The 22,685-nt window shown below is 35.8% G+C and overlaps 1 protein-coding gene across 1 annotated transcript in view; it reads right to left on the bottom strand.

Moving 5' to 3' along the window:
* LOC124405487 (serine/threonine-protein kinase tricornered) overlaps positions 1-22,685 on the bottom strand; it is a 118,487-nt gene that overhangs the window by 87,574 nt on the left and 8,228 nt on the right. The gene's annotated exons all lie outside the window — the stretch shown is intronic.

Here is a 22,685-nt window from a genome sequence, read left to right as displayed (position 1 = left end):
TCAACGTTTTATGCGACAAGTCAGTATATCTCACAATCAGTCTTCCCTGGTGAAGAGACGTTTCGTGAATAAAGTCTTATAAGACTCTAGTGGCGCGCGTTTAACTACCAACTATAAAAACATCATGTAGGCAAGATATATAATAGAGCTTGCTTATAGTCGTTTAAGAATTTCAATTAACAGCTTCTCTCTCTCTCTCTCTCTCTATCTATCTCTCTCTCGCTCCTCGGACTCGATATTATATTATCCATATAGCGTATCAATTATATATTTCGTACGACTGCTGATCCGCTTATCTGTCCATCTGTTTGTCCATCGCAAAACTCCAAAACAACAACAACAACAACGAAATGTATCATCGTCATCACAGATTCGCACAATTCTACACAATAACACGAAATCGCAATCTAACGCAATTTCTTCCGTTCTTTTTTTTTTGTTTTGTTTTCACTGTCTCATTCCAAATATAATATATATATATATGTAATGCACAATATCGCTGATCTCTATATACATGCGTGCATGTATGTTACGTATCAAAGCTTCGTCGTCGCCGATTTAACCATGTTACGTATTTCACGTACATTCACACGCAACAAAAATATATCTAACAAATGCGTGCCGGGGCAGAGAGTCGATGAATGCATACGCATGTGTGTAGTTGTAACTTGTTGCCGCTGCTGCACGACGCAACTCATTCATTCGGCGCCAGGCGTCAAATCTCAAGCGTAGATTTTCGCTCGGATTTTCGTTATTCTTGTTTGTGTTGTTGTTGTTTTTTTTTTTTTTTTTTTTTCTCTCTCTCTTCAGTTTCTAAACATCGCTCGAAATATAAGCGAGCGAACTTTCATCTCGCATTTCGATTACATTTACACACTTTGATCAATTTTCAAAGTACGTACGTAGAGATTTACGTATGTGCATAAGGTGTGTGTGTATGTGTGTGTATGTGTTTGTGTGCATATATATAAACAAATATTGCACGGATATTGTATTTTCGTATTATATCTTTCTATTCGATTACAGATATAATAAAATATATATATATATATATATGTGTATTAAGTTTTGGTAGTTTTAAGGTACTTGTTTTGCAGTTTCGTTTCCTTTTTCTTTCTTGTGCTTTTGTTTTCACGTATACATATATCTAGTATACGCTCAGGTAAAGTATGGTTTTTTTTTAAATTTTTCTCGTTAATCTATATATCACTTTTTCGTGTTTCGATATACATATATGTAAGTATCAATGTAATCATCTTTATTTGCAATACTTTTCTCTCCTTTCAAACATCATTCGTATAGTTTATTGTAATTACATGAAATAAGATATCGACAAGACAGAGACGAATGAATCGTAATATTAATTGAACCGATTTACAAAAGACAGTTTTCTTTCAACGATAGATTCGCTCGGTTTAAGTATCATTATATCATTACTACCGCAGGTATAATTTTTCTACTATTTCCTCGTTCCTCGTTCTCCGTCGTTGCTTGTGTCATTGCCTTTCTACTCCAGGATACACAAGACTTATACAATTTCAAAATTATATAATTCAACTCCAATTATTTATTAACTATTTTCTTTCACGTTAAATAATCCACCGTTCAATTAAAGAACGTCGATTTTCATTTCCCCGACGATATCCTGATCCTCTTGATAAAATTGTCTTTCCTCGGAATTGAAAGCTTGTCTTGCAGTATCGACCACGTGTAGCATCGAAACTGTCCCAAACTATTACACGTCCGTAATATTACTCCTGCAATCTCAGTTTGCGAAATCCTTTAGGACACTGATTCGTATCGGTGTGTATTTTTCTTCGTACATAACGTGCAGTAATATAATATAACTGTACTTTGATTCCTCGATCTTAATCACTAAAAGCTTTCCGATCATAGATCATGTATATATGTGTACATATATACCTGTATCGGTATATTTCCGTCGACAAGAAAACTCCCGCACAATATTTAAACCAGCCACTGTAAACGGTATTAAAGTTCCTGAGGGTTATTTTCACTCAACGATATATCGCGATTCACTTCGCGTAAATATTCGAATTTAAGTAACACCGAATAAGAAGAATAATAAGAAGAAGAAGGAAAACGGGAAAAATTAGCGACTAGAAAAAATGTTCGAAACATACGTGTAAACCCACAAGGATATACAAACGAAGTAAAACTACGGAAGATAGATATCCGAACAAATTGCGACGTTGTGAAACGTTACAAAAGTATTTCATACCCGAACCACTTTCCAGTGATAAAAATTCTATTACAAAAAAGAAAAAGAAGTTCGAATACAACCGGCACAAGTTTTATAATATTTTTCGAAACAGTATGAGTTGTATACAAACAAGTAATAATTCGCAGGACACTTTAATAATATTGTAATAAATTTGACTAATCCCATGCACTGCACTGCACTGCACACGACAAGCGTGCAAAGCTTGTCGGGATTGGAAAGAGGTAAAATTTCACGAATAATAATAATAATAACAACAAAGGTGAATAAAAAGTTATAAAGTTGGTATCCACGTCGCGGCGTGGGGCTGGTGTTCGAAGGTGTTCGAGATTAAATTTACCACGCGATTTAACCCATCGCGAATGTTATAAATTCTACGTTATTGCGCAATTGCAGATGAGCCGTTGCTCGCGAGACGATAATGCCGACCGCTCGCTTCCTCGGCCTGCGATAGACTCTCCTCGCTAGGCACTCGAACGAAAGCCGAGCTTCTACCGCTGCTGCTGCTGCCGCTGCCGTTGCCACAGGTATCTATGCATGCATGGATGCGAACGTGTGTGCGTGTGTGTATGTGTGTGTTGCTCGACGACGGTAAAATGTCTTTCCTCACCACCGCCGCACGCCGAGGCTGCTGGTAAATCGAGACACGCGAGAGCGGGAGAGAGAGAGAGAGAGAGAGAGAGAGAGAGAGAGAGAGAGAGAGAGGGAGTGTGGGGGGGGGGGGGCGAGCCACTTCGTCGATTGTGCCAGCCTCTCTCCCACCACCACGTGACGGACGCACCACGTTCTAACACAAACACACATACACACACTTGAAGATCGAAACATCAAGACGCTTTTTTACATGTATATTGTATATATAGCTTTAAGGTTTAGAGCTATCGGTGATGTTCCTCCTCTTCGTGTATACCTATGTGACGTACGTAATGTGTGTATGAGGTATTCCACCCCACAAACCGATTTGGGTTGATCCTTGCCGTCGACGATTGTATCAATTTTTGAGTACGGTGTGTTAAAATAATAATAATAACAATAATAATAATAATCGTCTTTTAGTGAGTTTCTGATTAATTGGACCATAGGTTTGATTCTGACTCATTCGAGAAAGACGAAAATTCAATTTTTTTAATGATTGGCTTAACTTGATTGGCTTTGAATTTTTCTCGCGAGTTCTTTGTTGAGAAACGAAAATTTTTAGACCAAAATTGATGAGTCGGATGCTTTTGGTTCAGAAGTTACAGGGGAGACGAGGAATGTAATTGAAAAGTGCTTTTAATTTAGAAACTACAGGCGAAACGGATAATCGAGAAGTGATTAAAAACGAATAAAATGTAAATTTATATTTTTCAAATTTATATTTTAATCCGATTTTTCACAATTTTCAATTACATGTTTCGCCTGTAACGTTCAAACCACAAAAACTTGCCCAGTTTTACCTTGGTCTCAAAATTTTTGTTCGTCAACAAAGAATTCATGGGAAAAATTAGAAACCAATCGCTTAGGGCTATTTATTCTAAAATTGAGTTTATGCATTTTTGGAAGCAGTACAAATCAAACCCGTGGTCCAAAAAATCCAAATCTCACTAACTGACAATTTTTTTTTTAAACTCTACACCGTACTCAAAAACTAATACAATCGTCGATGATAAGGGTTCAGACCCAAGTCGATTTGGAATTGAACGCCTCGCATATATACTATCCAGATTATACCTGAAGCGTGTTACACGCGTGATTTTTCATCCGTACCTACAAGATGACAAAAATAAAGAAAATAGTAAAAAATTTTCAACAATCGCGGATCCTTTTATGCTATAGTTTCGATAACTCGCAATAACGCGGCGATTTTCTTCTCCTTTTTTTTCTTACGTTTATATATATATATATATATATGTATATATAGTTATTTATATTTATATATATATAGACACATCTAAACAGGGTAAACACTCGTCGAGCCGTGGAACTCGGCTGCCCGAAACAACATTACACGATGAAGTAGTAGGTATATCGACACCCGACTTGTTTACGGTTTTTACAACCAATTTAGTACATGGTGCCTAAATAATTCCAAGGTTTTTTTCGATCCCGTCCAGCCATGTTATACGAGTAAATACCTGTGTGGGTACATATGAAACCGTCCACCTTACACCTCGTTATACACAGATAATATATATATATATATATATATATTATATAGTACAGTTTAATTTTTTTTCTTCCTGAAGTAAACGACGAATAAAAAAAAAAAAAAAGAAAATGAATTTTCTTCAAGTATGTCATAATTAATCTAGCCCGATTTTTTTTTTCCAAGTAATTGAGATTCGAAACTCCACAATGTTTCGTACAAGAATGAATAAACCGTCTCAGATGACGTAAAGAATTTTTATTATCGCCATTTTGAAAAAAAAAGCGATTTGTAAAAAAAAAACTCATAAACCGAAACCGTTTGATTGATGAAATCTGAAAAAATTGAGAATCTTGTTGTCGGCTAATAGAATTTTGAAAAAATTTGAGTACATTGAAAATTTTTTTAGCTTGAATGCCCCATATGTATAAATATATGCTGAAGACACGAAAAAAAAAATAAAAAAAAATAATAATAATGCAACAGCATTTCGATTCGCAGAATTAAAATAAAAGCACGAAATAAATTCATGTTATACGTTATGCTGCATATATTCGGTTTCCCATGTAACATAAATCGTGCAAAATTAATGCAAAAAAAAAGTCTCGAACGAGTCTCAACTTCAAACTTGCCAAAGTAACACAAGACCTTTGATATTTTTCACGTACACCGTAATAATTATATGGCATAATAATGAGCGGCGAGAAACTGGAGATGCTTTCCAGCTTCGCACAATAGTATAAAATATTATATATCCACATATTGGTATATTTTATTTTTAACATGGTTTTTCTCGTCTTGTTCGCGACAATCAAGGTTGCCGGCAACAAAACCGGACTCAGTCTCGTTGTTAATTGAATCGCATTAATACATATTTCAATCTGTAACGCGAACTCGTTTCAACAACTTTCGCACAGCAGTAGCCGCTCGATTTTACTTTTTCTATATCGTACGAAAACGTTTGAATTATCAATTACACATTTATTATACGCAACAATCAAACATACAATCTTTGAATCGGGAATAAATTGCTATTAAAACTGAATTTTGTAAAACCTATTCGAGACTATAGATGTGCAGTGCATGGGTATAAAATAAAAAAAAAAAATAAAAAATTCGCACATAATTTGCAAAACTGGTTTTAAATAATGAACATCTCAATATGCGAAGGTATATAAAATCTATATTGCACATGTATACATATAATATACTGTAAAAGAATTTGATAAATGAAAATCAAGGTTCAAAATATATAATTCCACGATGATGCACCGCTGCACCATGCAGAAAAATCGATGAACATTTATTATGTATAAATGCACACCTACGACTCACGCCGACCGCAGAAGCTGATAACCATATAATATCATACAAACCACGGACAATAAGTTAATCATTTATATGTACGACGACGTGCGAAAAGCGACGAGACGAGGATGAGAAGCGGAGGGCATCAAACTGCAGGCACGTTCCATTTCTCTCCTGGAAACTCTCGCGACACGCGTGTAACCAGCCGCCTGCCAATTACTACACGCGTGCAGGCAACGACACGTGTGTGCGAGATTCGCAATTCACGATATATATATAAGTTACACAAGACATCAGGCATATATCATGTATGCGTATATTCTATGGAAAGTACTCGACAGTCTCTGTGCCTACATTATAGAATCGCTTATACCTATTCAACAATGGATAATTAAATGTGCACAAAGTGTGTGTCGTGCGGTATTATCGGAACACGTACATACATAAGTAATATTCATTAACGCCTCAACCTTCGGGCCTCAAACTCGTTTCAAGTCCGAAACAAAGTGCGATTTCGATTCTCATACGACTTATGTGACAACAACTTCCAATCCTCGTACCGCAGTCATTGTCACATAATTCGTATAGAATCGAACTCGCGTTTAGTTTCGGACCAAAAACAAGTTAGCCGAATACTACTGTGTAATGTTCATTTATGGCTTCTTTCAGTGGCTAACTATTTTTCTGCAATCAAAACTGGACCCAGTAATTTCCTTTCTAAGGAAATTTTATGTGCCATGAATGACTAGGGACGCCAGAGACGGGAGAAGAAAACGATACGTCGATGGCAGACACATAAAATATCCATATAAAGAAAGCTTGTTTCGATTTTGATTGGCAAAAAAAAAAAAAATAAATAAATAAATACATAATAAAAAAAATAGTAACCCACTGAGAACCAATTAAAGAACATCACTGTACATACCTATTACAAATTGTAATTGGGCTTCGTGTACTCTAATAAAAATTACATTAAATTTCGCAAACAATGTCAATAAAAAAAAATTTGTTACTCCCAAGATAAATCCGCCTGCATTTAGGCAACTTGGTATTACATCGATACCGATCGACGTTTCTCTCGAAGTATCGACGTACATACGTATGTACGTATGAACCTGCTCTGACAATGAGTTGCCTAAATGCAGGCATATTTCGGCAGACGTATTTACCGGGTTTATATCTTAAAACTTGAATTTCCCAAGTTAAGTATGTAGGTATAAACAATTCCAGGGAGTATCCCGCACTATCGTTCAGCACACACAAGAAACGGATGTTTCGTATACTTACATTTCACCAACGACACGACGGACGTACACTTTATCATCATACATTATACATGCATACATATATATATATATATATATATATATATATATATATATATATACTCCAAAGAGTGTAAAATTATCGCGTTTGCGATGTATATGTACATACATATTATAATGTTTATATTATGATATACATATAATATATAACATAAGGAGAGACGTTGATAAGGTAAGGAAAAATAGAAGATATGTACTATATTCTCCATGACGTTTATATATATACGTATATAATTTACAATGTATAGTATATATATATTTTATATACATACACGGTGTGTTACATGAACTGCATAACACAACACCTGTTGTCCTCGTATTAACTATCCGATCGTGTGTATAAAGTTAACGTCCGGTTTTTCAGCTGATTGTGAGCTACTTAGGAGAGATACAGAGCAGCAGTGGTTATAATACAGCGACTGTATGTACCTAAACCACATCCGTTAGCAGTCAAAGCCGCTATCTTCATCGCAAGTAGCATGCAGCGTACATGATGCATGCGTACAACATGCGGATTATACAATAGTAAATGCCGAGATCGTTCCACTCTACATACATCTCGGAATACTAAGAGTGGATGAAAGATGGAATAAGAAAGGATGAACTTGATAACTGGACCGAATTGAAAAAAGAAGCTGTGATCGATTTGTTGAAAAATTATTACCATAGAACTGCACAATTATTAGTATGACTGTACGATCAAGTACTTATTCAGTTATAATTTCTGTACGTACAATGTATATGAGGCATTCCAGCCCAAGCCGAGATTTAAATCATCTTAACACGTTCTTCCATGCCTATCCTTTGTTTTCCTTTTATCAATTTTTTTTTCTTCTTTCTTGTCTTTTTAATTTCGCAACCGCAAACAGACGACAGGAAGTTACCCCGTCGTTTCGCGTTGTCTTCGTCGTTTTTTAAAACCGAATGTAAGTAGTACTCGCTCGCTGTCCTGACAAATAGTCGGCAAAACGTTATTTGCCTGATTTTTTTCATTTTTTTTTTTTTTTTTTTTTTTTTTTTTTTACCACATACATAAGCTTAAAATAAGTAAATTGTATTACGACGATATAGGACAGAACTTTGTAAAACGTTTGCATTTAGCTTTTACACTTATACGATGTAAATCAGACCACAGAAATTATTAATATTCCAAAAGATTTCTCTTCAGAAAATTTTCACTAAAAATTTTCGGGCTACAAGATAATACGATTATCAAGCATTATACACGCATTACGGAAACGTGTCTGATGCGAGGTTTCCGGAAAATGGGTAAAGTAGGTTTCTGCATACGTGAGGCGTGTGAGCACCTATAGATGTGTGTGTGCGTGTGCCGAACATCTTGTACGGAAAGAGAAGCCAGCCGGGTGAATTGCTCACTTGGGAACTCAAAAGACGATGCAGGTGACAGGATGTAGCCCCGGTATGTACGTTATGTGCAGACACAAAACATGCGCACATTGTTATGCGCATATGTGCAGCAGCAAAGCCACGTGCTGGTCTTTGCTCCCCCAAATTCGATTTTCATCAATAATAGGTCTGTTGTTATTGCAAGTTGTTAACCTTCTGAGTCAGATTTCATATCCATTTTTTGAATATTTAGATAACTTTGGAAAATATTTGTTGACAGTTGTTTGCTATTTATGATAATGTGAATTATTATGTTTAAAAACAAATTGATAGAAAGAAAATCGTAAAAATTGAAGGGATAATCCATTTTCCCAAATTGTAAGTTTTTGGAGTAACTGATTACGAGTCTGAAATCGAATTTTAAAACTTCGTGACGATGGCGTATCCAATACAGCGGACAAAAATTTTGTAATTCGATCGAATGCGGAGAAAAAACTTTGTCCACGAGTTTTTGGGATCGTTGATGTCAAATCCAATCAGCGATCCCGAAAACCCGCGTTTGAGTTTTTTCACCATATTGAATGAAATTTGAAATTTTCGTCCACCGTATTAGATCCGCCATCATGAATTTAAAAAATTTCATTTCAGATCGTAATCAGCGACCCGAAAATCCATTGAATACTATCTTGTTATAAAAGCTGACTGAGCACAATCCAGTGTGACTCGAAGGGTTAAGTATCTGCACCAGAATTATCACCGCGACATATACATATATTTATATACATAATTGGCGGTTCGCGTGATTCCGCAGGCATATACATGCCTACATACGATATATGTATATTTAATACCGCGACAAGCCAAAGTTTTAATACATAGATGCGTGCCGTGTGTATTGGTGTGTGTGTGTGTGCGCACGCTTCTTTTCATCGCTCATATTACAGCGGTTGACTTCTTGACCTAAAAACTAAGCCTTACTGCTATATATGTATATAGATACCTATATATACAACTATCATGTCGATGCATTCGAGCTACTAAATTAGGGCTATTATTATTATGCTATAAATTACATCGATGTACGTACACACGAGGTACATAATATTTGAATTGAAACCAGCATCAATAGTGTACATAATAATACAGGACTGTTCTTTTCTGGTTTTTTTTTTCATTCCAGTCTTTTATACTCCAGAAAGTGGGAAAGTACACTGCTATCAAGAAAGTGTGCGGAAAAATAGAAATAAAACAAATCAAACCAAATTCTAGAGGACTAAAAATTTTTTAAATATACTAATAAAACATTTTCGAACGATCGATAATTATCGCAAAGGATACGTGCAGCTTTATTATATCATGTATAGATTGCACGACCCTATACACTGATTCAGCTGATTCAGCTGATTCTGGAATTGATTGACAATGAAACGATTCCGAGGGTTGGGTCCAAACTTGACCTAGAAATAACCCCTGCAGTGTACATATAAGTATAAGGCACGATATATCGATGGCCTAATTCTAGGACGAGGTGTTCGCGGTACCGACATATTATATCCACGTTGTTATTTGGGGGGGGGGGGGGGGGGGGGGGGGCTGGCACGGTGTCAAGTCGCAATCCGTATCACATAGCTGAAATACTGCAGTACTTTTCTGTATTTCATACCTATAACAATAACAAGACACCCTCCATAGTGCAGAATTGTTTGTAACAATGCCTGCAGGTTTGATTGTGATCGAGAAAAGAGAAAAGGAATACAAGGCTGAAGTTATGAACGTTAACGTAACGAAACAGCACGGAATAAAATCGTTGTACAATTTTTAAAAGGACTTTAATAAAGTTGAATTTTTAAAATATCAACATGTTTTTTGTGTTATGATTTAGTAGTCGAATTTCATACAATCCTAAGGATGAGAAATAACGATTTTCTTCAACATTCGTCGGTAAAGTAACGTTGCTACTGAATTCAACCTTATAAATAAAGGGTATAATACTGCATAAAATATAACACGAATGAACTTAAGTTACGAAGTTACGTTCCTTAAAAGTGAATTACGTACATCGAAATTCGATTTCCTGACAATTTTTGCATAATCTAAAAACGGTGGGAGAAGTAGACCGTTTTAACCATAGCGAAATTATCGCCAAAGACCCGTTGCACCGTTCCGCTTGTCAGATTGGACACGTAAGGATCGTAAGACACCGACGCACAAGTCGGTGACAAGAGAGACGACCTCGTGTACGTAGGTGATGCGTACGAGTAAGAATTGCGCGGGTATATATATTGAGAGGCATTGAAACTGGTTACAGAGAAAGTCACGGTTCCGTGGAGAATGCATACGGATCAACAAAAGATCATGTGGTCGTGAAGAGTGACCTCAAACCGCGAGTCTGTAAGACTCGCAACTTAACCCAGCCTAGCAGAGGTCAGTGTGATCAAAGTGAAGGCTGGTCCAGTCCGTTCCTTCGGCTTTTAGATCAGAAGAACTCTTTCTGCCCGGCCATGCGACGCGGTGTGAAGAGGGAAGGAGAGAAGGAGGGAGAGAAGAAAAAAAATAGAAAGTCAAGTTTTTATCTTCGTTTAACGAAAGTTGTCTTCGGGCTGGTTTTCGCACACGTGTACATATACGTATAGTATTAGACTCGAGACTCGACGGTATTGGGCATCGTATAATAAGTGAATAGTCCAAGTCAAGAGTTGATACGAGGCGTGAAACGGAAGCTGCAGCAACTGGGAGAGATGATCGTGCGTGGATGGATGGAGTTGATGAAAAAACTTGACACATTGAACTTATGGTTTTTAACCCCCCGTAAAGTGGGACGATAATATGATTGAGAGGTATGAGAAGAGTGACGGAATTTAGTTTGCGGATTATTATAGGAGAATTGCTTAATGCATGGCATGATCTCTGCATGTCGTCAAAGACTCGGGAAAAATAATTCCGAGGCCACTTGAATCGTACGTCAATGGTCTAAAAAATTGGTACATATGTATGAAATGCAATCCAGAATATCTTTTGGTACAATTACACGTCATATAAATTTTTGGATTTGCTGATATTACCCGAGTACGCGAGTTTAGCCAGTTTTTCTTAATTGTCTTCAATCCTATCACCGCGTGTGCAGTAATTGATCAACACGGTTTGACTCTGGGTTACAGGATCGATTGGCACGGTAGGACTAGTTTCTAACTCTAAGAGGATAAAGGCACGCGATAGATAGATTAAAAAAAAAGAGACGAGAGCAAACCGCAGTGCGAAGAAAATGAAGACAAATTCGAGTAAGTGGGTGGTGGGTGGTGGACGAAGAAACGCAAAGTCGTTTGATGGATGGATTTTCATTGCGTATACACACAAAGTAAATGCAAAGTCGACGAGCTGGGCGGTTAGCAATTAACATTACCGAGACATCGCGCCATCTACTTCTTCATAGGCCGTTTATAGACTCAATTAGCATTAGCCTAGACACGCGTTCGCCACGCAATGGATGCACAGACCAGAGATGATGTGGAGTACGAACTTCACGTGCTCGCCATCGCAGCAGGATCATCGAATCGCCGCCGCACCATCATTATGCACGGCACCTCTGCTGGGCAACGTTATATTGTATGCACTTAGCTCTGAGCTTTAGACCGTTCTTAGTTTACTAATTTCCATCTTCTAATTCGAGTGAATTATCATTTTTTTATAGACTACTTTGAAAACGACTTTCCGCATTATAGATATTGGATGATGGAGGAATCATATAAGAAAAGAGAAAATCGATAAATTAGTATAAAAGATTGAGTTAATATTATGCACAAGGTGTAGAAGAAAGTATTTCAGGGTGTCCGGTTATTTGTGAAAACGTAATTCGCTGAGAATTCCGGGTTTTCCAGTCAAAAATCATTATTTATTCAGGTTCTTTTCATGTACACAATAAATCAAATATGTATACAATAGTCATACGAACAAGAATGTTTTACATTTGACTAAAGCACAGCTGATTGTGAGGCGAATTCGTAAGAATTCGCTAGCACGTACAATTTTTAAAAAATCAAGGCTTGGTCCATGACCATTGCCTGAAAGTTGAGCGAAAAATTTTTTTCTTCACGAAATGGCTGAATTTTTATGAACCTAGAATGAAAATTACTATATTCCACATATACGACATAAAATTTCCTGACATTTCCAAGTTTTTTTCCAGGGGATATTAAATTCCCTGATTCCATAATTTCCATGAATACTGAAGACCCTGCATTTCAAACACAACAAGTGCAACAAAATATTGATTAAAAAATATATCCTCTCAACGAATAAATTTTACAAAGAACGTAAATCCGATGTGATGTACAATACCCAAAGACTTTTCCGCAGTTGCACGAAACAGACTCGATTTTAGATCAGTCTAAATCCCAGAGGAACGCAGGAAGAGCAGGAATTGCTCCTACTGCAATAACAAGATAAGTAAATCTGAGATGTTTTCAAAGGCTTTATACTTCCCTACCACTACATGCATGTAATACACACATACTTAATACTTATCCTCAAGACGACGGTATGTGTGTGGCACATACATAAGTGTATAACATAGGCTATATATGTATACCTTTATGAACTGCATTTCCCTTCGCACGATAATTAGCACCTCTCTCTCTTTCTCTCTTTCTCTCCAACCTCACAGATTGGACGTATAATAACAGCATACTAATTTCAAGAGTAAATATTTAAAGCACCCTTTACTTTAAAAATAATTGGTGGTTACAGTTGCAGAATGGACTTTAATATACGTCTTGGGAAGGATGTGTGATATTATACATACATATATATACAACGTATTGCTTTGGATGAATCATCAATTCAACCGATGAAATTCAATGGAGTATACTTTTCATGTCTGCAGGCTGTGTAAACTAATTCCCAAGAATTTTACTGAAAATTTTCCTGTTTGGTGATCCACGTACCGACTGTACAATATTATTATGATTATTATTATTATACTTATACGGATACAACGAATTCCGTACAGATAGCTCAACTGTGAAATGTATCGTACATACTTTGTCTTAAGAATTAAATTCTTTGACCATGTAAGGTCAAATACGGGGTTAAGAAAAAATTTCCCGGCATTACTCAACGATTTTTACCAAGTATAAGATAAAATTTCTCGGGAAAACTTTGACGAGACACCCAGACACATGCCATGCCTATATGTAATAAAAATGTGTATCAAAGTTTTTTTCTTCAACGCAGCTGCTGCTGCGATATAAAAGAAAAACTTGCGAAACTTGAAATATTAGCTTTGCTCTCACCGTTCATCAAATATTAACAATTAATTATTTTCTCTAAAATTGATTACAATGATCATGTAACAAAGGAATATGTTGAAATTGTTTAGAAATAGGAGAGAAAAAATAACGATGGAAAATGTTTACACTGAGTGTCTACGCGCGTTATTATACAAGAAAAAATGAGTAATCACCGGTAAGAAAGCCGGTTTTTTAAAATCGACACTCCGAAACGATACGAAGGTTTACACGTTACACCTTAGAGAAATAATGGCCTCATTTCGTTTATAATTTATGCGTGCCACACAACACACGATTCTCATCCGCGTTATAATTAAACAGTATATTTTCAAAGCGATAAATCATGTTTGTTATCCACACGACGATATTCCAAGGTTACAACCTAACCGTTCGTCCGCCGATCATATTCCGCGTGTGTCACTGTTTACATCCGGGTCACGCTTCATTTTCGAGGGCCTCCACGAGTAAAACCTACACTTATACCTATATAGATGTATGAAAATTCGACAAACATTTCAATTCTACGTTCCTCGATTGTACTAAATACGCACTGCGTTTATTATTATTACTATACACATCATATTGTTTTTAATTAAACGGCGAGTACGTACCTTCGTAGATTACATATGTATTATATATATATATATATACATATATATATATAGTATATAAGTGCGGTATAACGCGAGTATAAAATAACGACGTGTGCTTAACGTGTAATAATGAAGGCTACGGTGCAGGATATAAATTATACACGTAGCTGTATTTTACATCTTACGTTCACTCTACGAAATGTGAGGTAAAAAATAAAAAAATAAATAAAAAAGAAGAAGTAAAGAAAAACCGTCGACATCGGTAACTTAATTATTTGCGTATAGGAGACGCGAGACAGGGAAAAGAAGGCTGCTGTCAGCCTTTCAATCGGCCAAGACCGTAATCTGCTTCCATTGCTAACTTATGCAGTATGTATATATGCTATATATGTATATATTAGAGTGGCCCTTATTGGGGGGTGGGTCTTTCATTGGGACGTCGCCTAGATCTGTTTCAAATCGTTTAAAAAAAATCTGTGCAAAGTTTAAAGTCTCTGCATCAACTGGAACTCTCGTCTTAAATGTAAAATACATGGTAGTTTGTATATAACCAGTTATTTGGTTTTTTATAACTTTGGTATAAAGTGAGGAACCGGTTTGAAACTTGACAGAGTTGTTGCTTGTAATGATAGAAACGAACCCTGAAAATTTAAAAACTTTGTAATTGTTGTTCCCTTGTATATAAGCCTAATAAAAAATGATGCTATTGAGCTTTTATAAAAAAGAAATTTATACATTATAAAATTATGATAATATTTTGAAATTTTTACGGTTGGTTACTATCATTACAAGCAACAACTCTGCCAAGTTTCAAATCGATCCCTCAATTTATACCAAAGTCATAGAAAACGAAGTAACTACGGTTATAATAACTACACGGTCGTACTTTACAATTTAAGACTTTCAGAGCTTAGAGACACGTGTTTGAATTGACGTAGAGGCTTGAAACTTTTCACGAATTTTTCTTAAACGATTTGAAACACATCTGTGGGCCGTCCGAATAAAAAAAAATTTATTTGATATATATTCATATAATGTACATACACTAAAAACGCCAAACACTATGGGAGAATTAGCTATAAATGTATAGTTCAAAATAGTCTTGACATCGGTAATTGTTTATGCTGAGTAATCGATTCTTTCACGTTTTTAATCCTCCGCAGTTTCTCTTCTCTATGATTCTGACCTATAAACTGTATAACATTTCGTGCGAGAAAAGTTGATAAGAAAAGAAAAAAAAGTCACTAAAACTTTTATTGAGTCTCACAAGTCTCACGGATGCCTATGTAACACTTTACACGAGTATACGTATATAGGCAGCTGCTATAGCTGTGTACAAATACTTTGAAGAAAATATTGGCAAGATGCGGTCTGATTGATTAATGATTTTATCTAATAAACCGCTATTGCCGAGTCTCCAGCTCCTGCTAAGCGGTGAAATTTATTTACGCCATAAACCGAGAACGGAACTTGGGATTGAGGGTGGTTGAAAACTCGGTTACCCGAAGCACAGAACCAATATTCGATATCGTTCGTTCGCTACTTTTACTGCAGAGCGAGCTGATTTATTCGAGAAATAAAAATACAAAAGTTGTACCTTCTTATTATTATACATATAATACAAGTATATAATAAAATGAATTTCATTTGAAACGACGGAGTATCGGTGAATTTTTTTTTATTTTCTTAAAATTATTTTTCTAGTAATAACGGTAATACAACCTAATTTCAAAATCTGCCACTCCTACTTTCAATATTACTCGAAATGCGTGGTACAAATATGAATCATGCAATAATTAAGACACCGATGATTTTTTACTCTCCACATTAATATGCAAGATGATCGATAAAAAAATAATTACTTTTCCCGCAAGTTATTGTTAGAAATTAATAAAGTCTATTTGTAATATCGCGATATAATTATAGTCAGCCGTAAAGAGCACGTTATTATTCTATAACTCATTATGTTTTTACACTAACGGATCTGCCAGTATTATAGATCAACATTGTTAACGCACCCTATATACATCGTGCAAGATTTTTTTGTTTTTCAGCATCGGTGCACGGTGAGAAATGCTCCATGTTTCACTACCCAAAGATATAAAAAAAAAAAAGACGAATGAAATTGAAAAACTAAAACGAGAATAAAATAACAGTGAGAACAATTTGTATTTAATTTTCATTGTCCTGGTAGGACTTCGATCTTTCGAAAGGCTCTTCGTGCGCAGGTACCTTATACATAATATATTTTTAAACACACTAGTTTCCTTTCTTTTCGCATAATTTGTCAATCAACAGCGAACTTTTGAATGTTTTTTCGCCCTTTCTTCTTTATTCCGTTAATCTCCGCATCACACGACTAAACCGGCAATCATTTATTAAAGCAAAAAGAAAAATTCAATTCGTTATAGAAGTAATATAAAAAATGCAAAGCACGTTATTATTATTATTGTTTTTATTATCATTATTATTATTATTATTATTTTTAATATACACACAGACAATGCATAACCGCGCACGCATGATTCCGGCTATTTCCTCTTTCTTCGTTACCCTTCTTTCTTCTCTTTTTTTGTTTCTCTCCACCTTTCTCTCAATTTCATAGATATCTCCTCCACCAGGTAGATACAAACATTAACAAAAAAGGTACACGAGTGTAAAATTATATAGATTTTTAGGATATCGAAGGTGTAACCACCGTATGTACACATATGTATATACATATATATACATATACACCTGGATGTACAAATGAGCGGTGATATTATAATAAGCGAAGGTTTTGACCCAGATCTAAATCAATATGCAAATCGTGGATACAGTTGGAAGACCTTTCCGCAATGAGTTTTTATCTTTTTCTTCATTTCTTTCTTTTCTTCTTTTTTACTTTCCGTCAACCACGACGGTCTATACCGAGTAAAGGCGGAAGATAGTGCCGGGTCAGGAAGTCGAAAATGGCGCGATGATGAGAAAGAGATACGGACTCAACCCGGCTCTTAAGAGATATAATACCCGACCAGACGCCGATCTCGATGTTACATGTCCGTTTCTTTCCAAGTTTCAACGAACCTTATTGCGGTAGGTATATAAGGTAGTAAGGTAGATACCTGATTATACTTTAAAAGTTTAATCTTCTTCCTCTCTTTACGCTCTACTTACAAGTCGAACGGTTTCCTATCTCAAATATCCGACACGAACTCTGTCATCCTCATCATTTTACCTGTGTAGATATTCCGAACACTTATTATTGCCGTTGTTCGTTTAGAAAACATTTACTCAAAGACCGATTGCCAAAGAACTCATCTCGTGCGTATCAGTACGATTTTGAAATTTTATTTTCATTGGTATACTAAATTGTTATTATTATTCCTCTAAAACTTTCGCGTTTTAGTTACAGGTGTTTCCACAATTTACAATAACTGTAAAATGTGTCTTAGTCAGTAGTCTTGCCTAATTAATCGATAAAGAAAATAGAGTGAATATATATATTAACAAAAAGAACAATGCTCGTATTACGTACGAATTGAAAAATTGATAAAGATTATTAGATACCAGAGGAAGAAGAAGTTCGCGCGAAGCGGACAAGAGAAATTAAAAAAAAAAATAAAAAATCTGTAATTTAAAAGTTTCTTTATTATAACACGGTTGTCTCGCGATATTGCTATACGTATAGAAAGTGTATCACAACTTTCGAGGTTATCTAAAATCACATTTCTTCCTAACATATCTACCCATTAGGTATACCGGGACCATCTCTAGAAACTAAACAGGAACTGCGCATGCGCCAAATGATTCAATTTCATTGGCCAGCGAAATTGCCCCGCGGAGTAATTTTCGTCAGCTAACCAAGGCGACCAACGTACACGAAATGTGACAAGGCTCTGAATATCTCGCGCGTAAAGTAGCGTATTGAGGTTAGGTTGTTATTTATTCCTACTTATCGTGAATTTTCTAAGAAAAGTGTCATTCAGCAATACCGTAGTTGATATTAGCAGATATTTAATCGACACAATAAAGGCGTCAATGGAGAAACAAATATCAAAAGCTACAGAAATTGGATCAGTTATTTATTGAAAGAAGAAAACTGAAATTAAATGTGGAACGTCATCAACGAGTGGGAGTCTAGACAAACTGAGGCAGGTAAGTAAAAATATTGTTTATTTCAAACAGATTCTTTATTTACATAAAATTAAAAATAAATGGATTGTTGAAACCCAGTAGAGGGTTGCTCCAGAGTAAATTTGTTACAGTGCAGTGCTCCGGAAGCCAGTAATCAGTGCCAATGAACATGAAATATTAAAATAAAATCAGTAACAAGGAATAAAAGAAATAGTGTATCTTGAAACACAAAGCTTAGGAGTACAAAAAGTAGCAATTCGTTTTTCTGTCGCAATTTATTGAAAATTAGTGGTATTCAAAACAATTAGAAGCTCTTGTCTGATGATAATATCTTTTAATATTTTCAGGTGGGAAACAAACATCATCGAAGCGAGACTAAAGTTGTCAGGCGTTGAAGCGTGTAAGTAAATTTCTGATACTATGATATTTGCATATTACAATATTTTCACATGTATTCAATGATAAAATTCGTTTGTTCTGACAGACTTGAAGTTTCAAGTTTGGATAATAGGATGACAATCATACCTTACCTGATGGTCAAAACGTTTTGGTGGCTAGGACCCTAGTTTCTCGATTGGTGCCACTGTTCCAACCATCGAACCTGGTTGTTCCGTTGTTCCATTAGACAACAGGTATCCGAAGGAATTTCTTCTGGTCATCGCCACCTTCTGAACATCAGTCGTGGCAAAATTGAAGAGCACGACACACTACAGATCATGGTGTTTGAATATTCCATCATTTTAGATCTATCGAGCCAATAGTAAAAAGTTTGTTATTCAACAATTGCTGCTAACTAATTTTACAGAGCAATCATTCCGTGCACCATTGTAATCCAAGCAGTATTATTGGCCCGCATTATTTTTCAAATTTTATTTTCGGCAGTTTTGATATTTTATTTTTCACTCTCTTGGTATTCAATTCAGATGAATAGTGTTTCAAGTGTTAAATCAGATTCCAAGGATGAATTTTGATGTGTAAACTGAACCAATCTCAATCTAAAAATGTTGGATAACTTCAGTTGAAAATGTCTTTAAAATCAATATTAATCGACAGTATCATCTGACTAGCTAGTTGCAGCTATCATCCGTGCTTGAGCCTCGTTCAACCCCAGCAAGGTCTAAGGAATGCATTCACTTACTAGTACACGTTACAAATGATCACTTTGTCTACAATAGGACTTACTTGCTGGCTAACTTTTTTATGATGAATCTTTATCAGGGAGTCATCCGGTAACTTATTGAAAGCTTGAAACCAGATTCAATTTTATACTCTTACAATGGTCCTTCATTGAAACTGAGAGTTTGTGAATCTCCATTTATTACAATTAATTCTGCATCCCATGTTAACACTGTTCGAAACAAAAAATCTCATCCTAAGATTGGAAATGGAATCTGCAATGCAAAAGTTATCTAGTGGCACAAGTTAAAAACAAAGAACCTTATAACGGTTTCTGCGACAGAGGGATTCCTTCCGGATATTCATGTTACTGGATGATGTTCGGAGCACTATGAACAAGATATTGTATTGGATTTAGGTTTAAGTAAATATTTTCATGAACTTCAGTGAAAATTAGATATTCATTTGTTTCAAAGGAACAAGGGGTACAATGTTGAATCCGATAAGTCAATATTTTCATATGAATGTTCTGAACATTACTCTAAAACATGATTATCCTTAAAGTTAATTACTGAGGCACATTTTGAAAATGTTGATTTTTAACTTGTGTCACAGAATGTTTCTGAGTTTTACTCTTCGGATTAGATTTCTTGAGATTAGATTTGAAATTGAAAGAAACCGTAAGATCTACAACTTCCTTTTCCAACCAACAAAAGTGGCCGATGATCTCTGCATGTGTCACGAATTGAATGGGAAGAGAAGACATCAGCTAACAGCAGAGATGCTATTATTTTGGCTGTATTTTCTGTTGAAAGAAAAAAATTTCATTGTTATTCTTAATGTATGAAGTAATGAAAATGATTGAATAAATTGTCCCCACCTACCTGCTTCGTTTCTTCCAAGCACCCAACATTTGAACAGATTTCTTGTTTCAATCGAATAGGACGAATTTTCAAAGAGCATCAGCATTAAATTCCGACCGTTCTTTGAACAATCAATTTTCAATAACAAATGCTTCCCAAGCCTTTCCGAGTGACTATCTCAATGACTTGAGATTCTAACCTCAAAAATGCATGTGAACTACATCGCCGACAGAAACAGAGTTTGACAGCAGGGTCTCGGGGTGGCCAGACTGCACGGACGGCGGATTTAAATTCGCGCATGCGCAGTTCCTGTTTAGTTTCTAGAGATGGTCCCGGTATACCTCGCAAGCATTAGCAGCTCATCAGAAAACTACCTTAAACGTAGTGTACGAACGTATATATGTATAATATAGATCCGATCTATACCGGGACCATCTCTAGAAACTAAACAGGAACTGCGCATGCGCGAATTTAAATCCGCCGTCCGTGCAGTCTGGCCACCCCGAGACCCTGCTGTCAAACTCTGTTTCTGTCGGCGATGTAGTTCACATGCATTTTTGAGGTTAGAATCTCAAGTCATTGAGATAGTCACTCGGAAAGGCTTGGGAAGCATTTGTTATTGAAAATTGATTGTTCAAAGAACGGTCGGAATTTAATGCTGATGCTCTTTGAAAATTCGTCCTATTCGATTGAAACAAGAAATCTGTTCAAATGTTGGGTGCTTGGAAGAAACGAAGCAGGTAGGTGGGGACAATTTATTCAATCATTTTCATTACTTCATACATTAAGAATAACAATGAAATTTTTTTCTTTCAACAGAAAATACAGCCAAAATAATAGCATCTCTGCTGTTAGCTGATGTCTTCTCTTCCCATTCAATTCGTGACACATGCAGAGATCATCGGCCACTTTTGTTGGTTGGAAAAGGAAGTTGTAGATCTTACGGTTTCTTTCAATTTCAAATCTAATCTCAAGAAATCTAATCCGAAGAGTAAAACTCAGAAACATTCTGTGACACAAGTTAAAAATCAACATTTTCAAAATGTGCCTCAGTAATTAACTTTAAGGATAATCATGTTTTAGAGTAATGTTCAGAACATTCATATGAAAATATTGACTTATCGGATTCAACATTGTACCCCTTGTTCCTTTGAAACAAATGAATATCTAATTTTCACTGAAGTTCATGAAAATATTTACTTAAACCTAAATCCAATACAATATCTTGTTCATAGTGCTCCGAACATCATCCAGTAACATGAATATCCGGAAGGAATCCCTCTGTCGCAGAAACCGTTATAAGGTTCTTTGTTTTTAACTTGTGCCACTAGATAACTTTTGCATTGCAGATTCCATTTCCAATCTTAGGATGAGATTTTTTGTTTCGAACAGTGTTAACATGGGATGCAGAATTAATTGTAATAAATGGAGATTCACAAACTCTCAGTTTCAATGAAGGACCATTGTAAGAGTATAAAATTGAATCTGGTTTCAAGCTTTCAATAAGTTACCGGATGACTCCCTGATAAAGATTCATCATAAAAAAGTTAGCCAGCAAGTAAGTCCTATTGTAGACAAAGTGATCATTTGTAACGTGTACTAGTAAGTGAATGCATTCCTTAGACCTTGCTGGGGTTGAACGAGGCTCAAGCACGGATGATAGCTGCAACTAGCTAGTCAGATGATACTGTCGATTAATATTGATTTTAAAGACATTTTCAACTGAAGTTATCCAACATTTTTAGATTGAGATTGGTTCAGTTTACACATCAAAATTCATCCTTGGAATCTGATTTAACACTTGAAACACTATTCATCTGAATTGAATACCAAGAGAGTGAAAAATAAAATATCAAAACTGCCGAAAATAAAATTTGAAAAATAATGCGGGCCAATAATACTGCTTGGATTACAATGGTGCACGGAATGATTGCTCTGTAAAATTAGTTAGCAGCAATTGTTGAATAACAAACTTTTTACTATTGGCTCGATAGATCTAAAATGATGGAATATTCAAACACCATGATCTGTAGTGTGTCGTGCTCTTCAATTTTGCCACGACTGATGTTCAGAAGGTGGCGATGACCAGAAGAAATTCCTTCGGATACCTGTTGTCTAATGGAACAACGGAACAACCAGGTTCGATGGTTGGAACAGTGGCACCAATCGAGAAACTAGGGTCCTAGCCACCAAAACGTTTTGACCATCAGGTAAGGTATGATTGTCATCCTATTATCCAAACTTGAAACTTCAAGTCTGTCAGAACAAACGAATTTTATCATTGAATACATGTGAAAATATTGTAATATGCAAATATCATAGTATCAGAAATTTACTTACACGCTTCAACGCCTGACAACTT

This window comes from Diprion similis, chromosome 4 (assembly GCF_021155765.1).
Source record: "Diprion similis isolate iyDipSimi1 chromosome 4, iyDipSimi1.1, whole genome shotgun sequence".
Taxonomy (NCBI): Eukaryota; Metazoa; Arthropoda; class Insecta; order Hymenoptera; family Diprionidae; genus Diprion; species Diprion similis.
The sequence above is the reverse complement of the archived record's forward strand: the minus strand, read 5'-3'. Positions and strand labels throughout refer to the sequence as shown.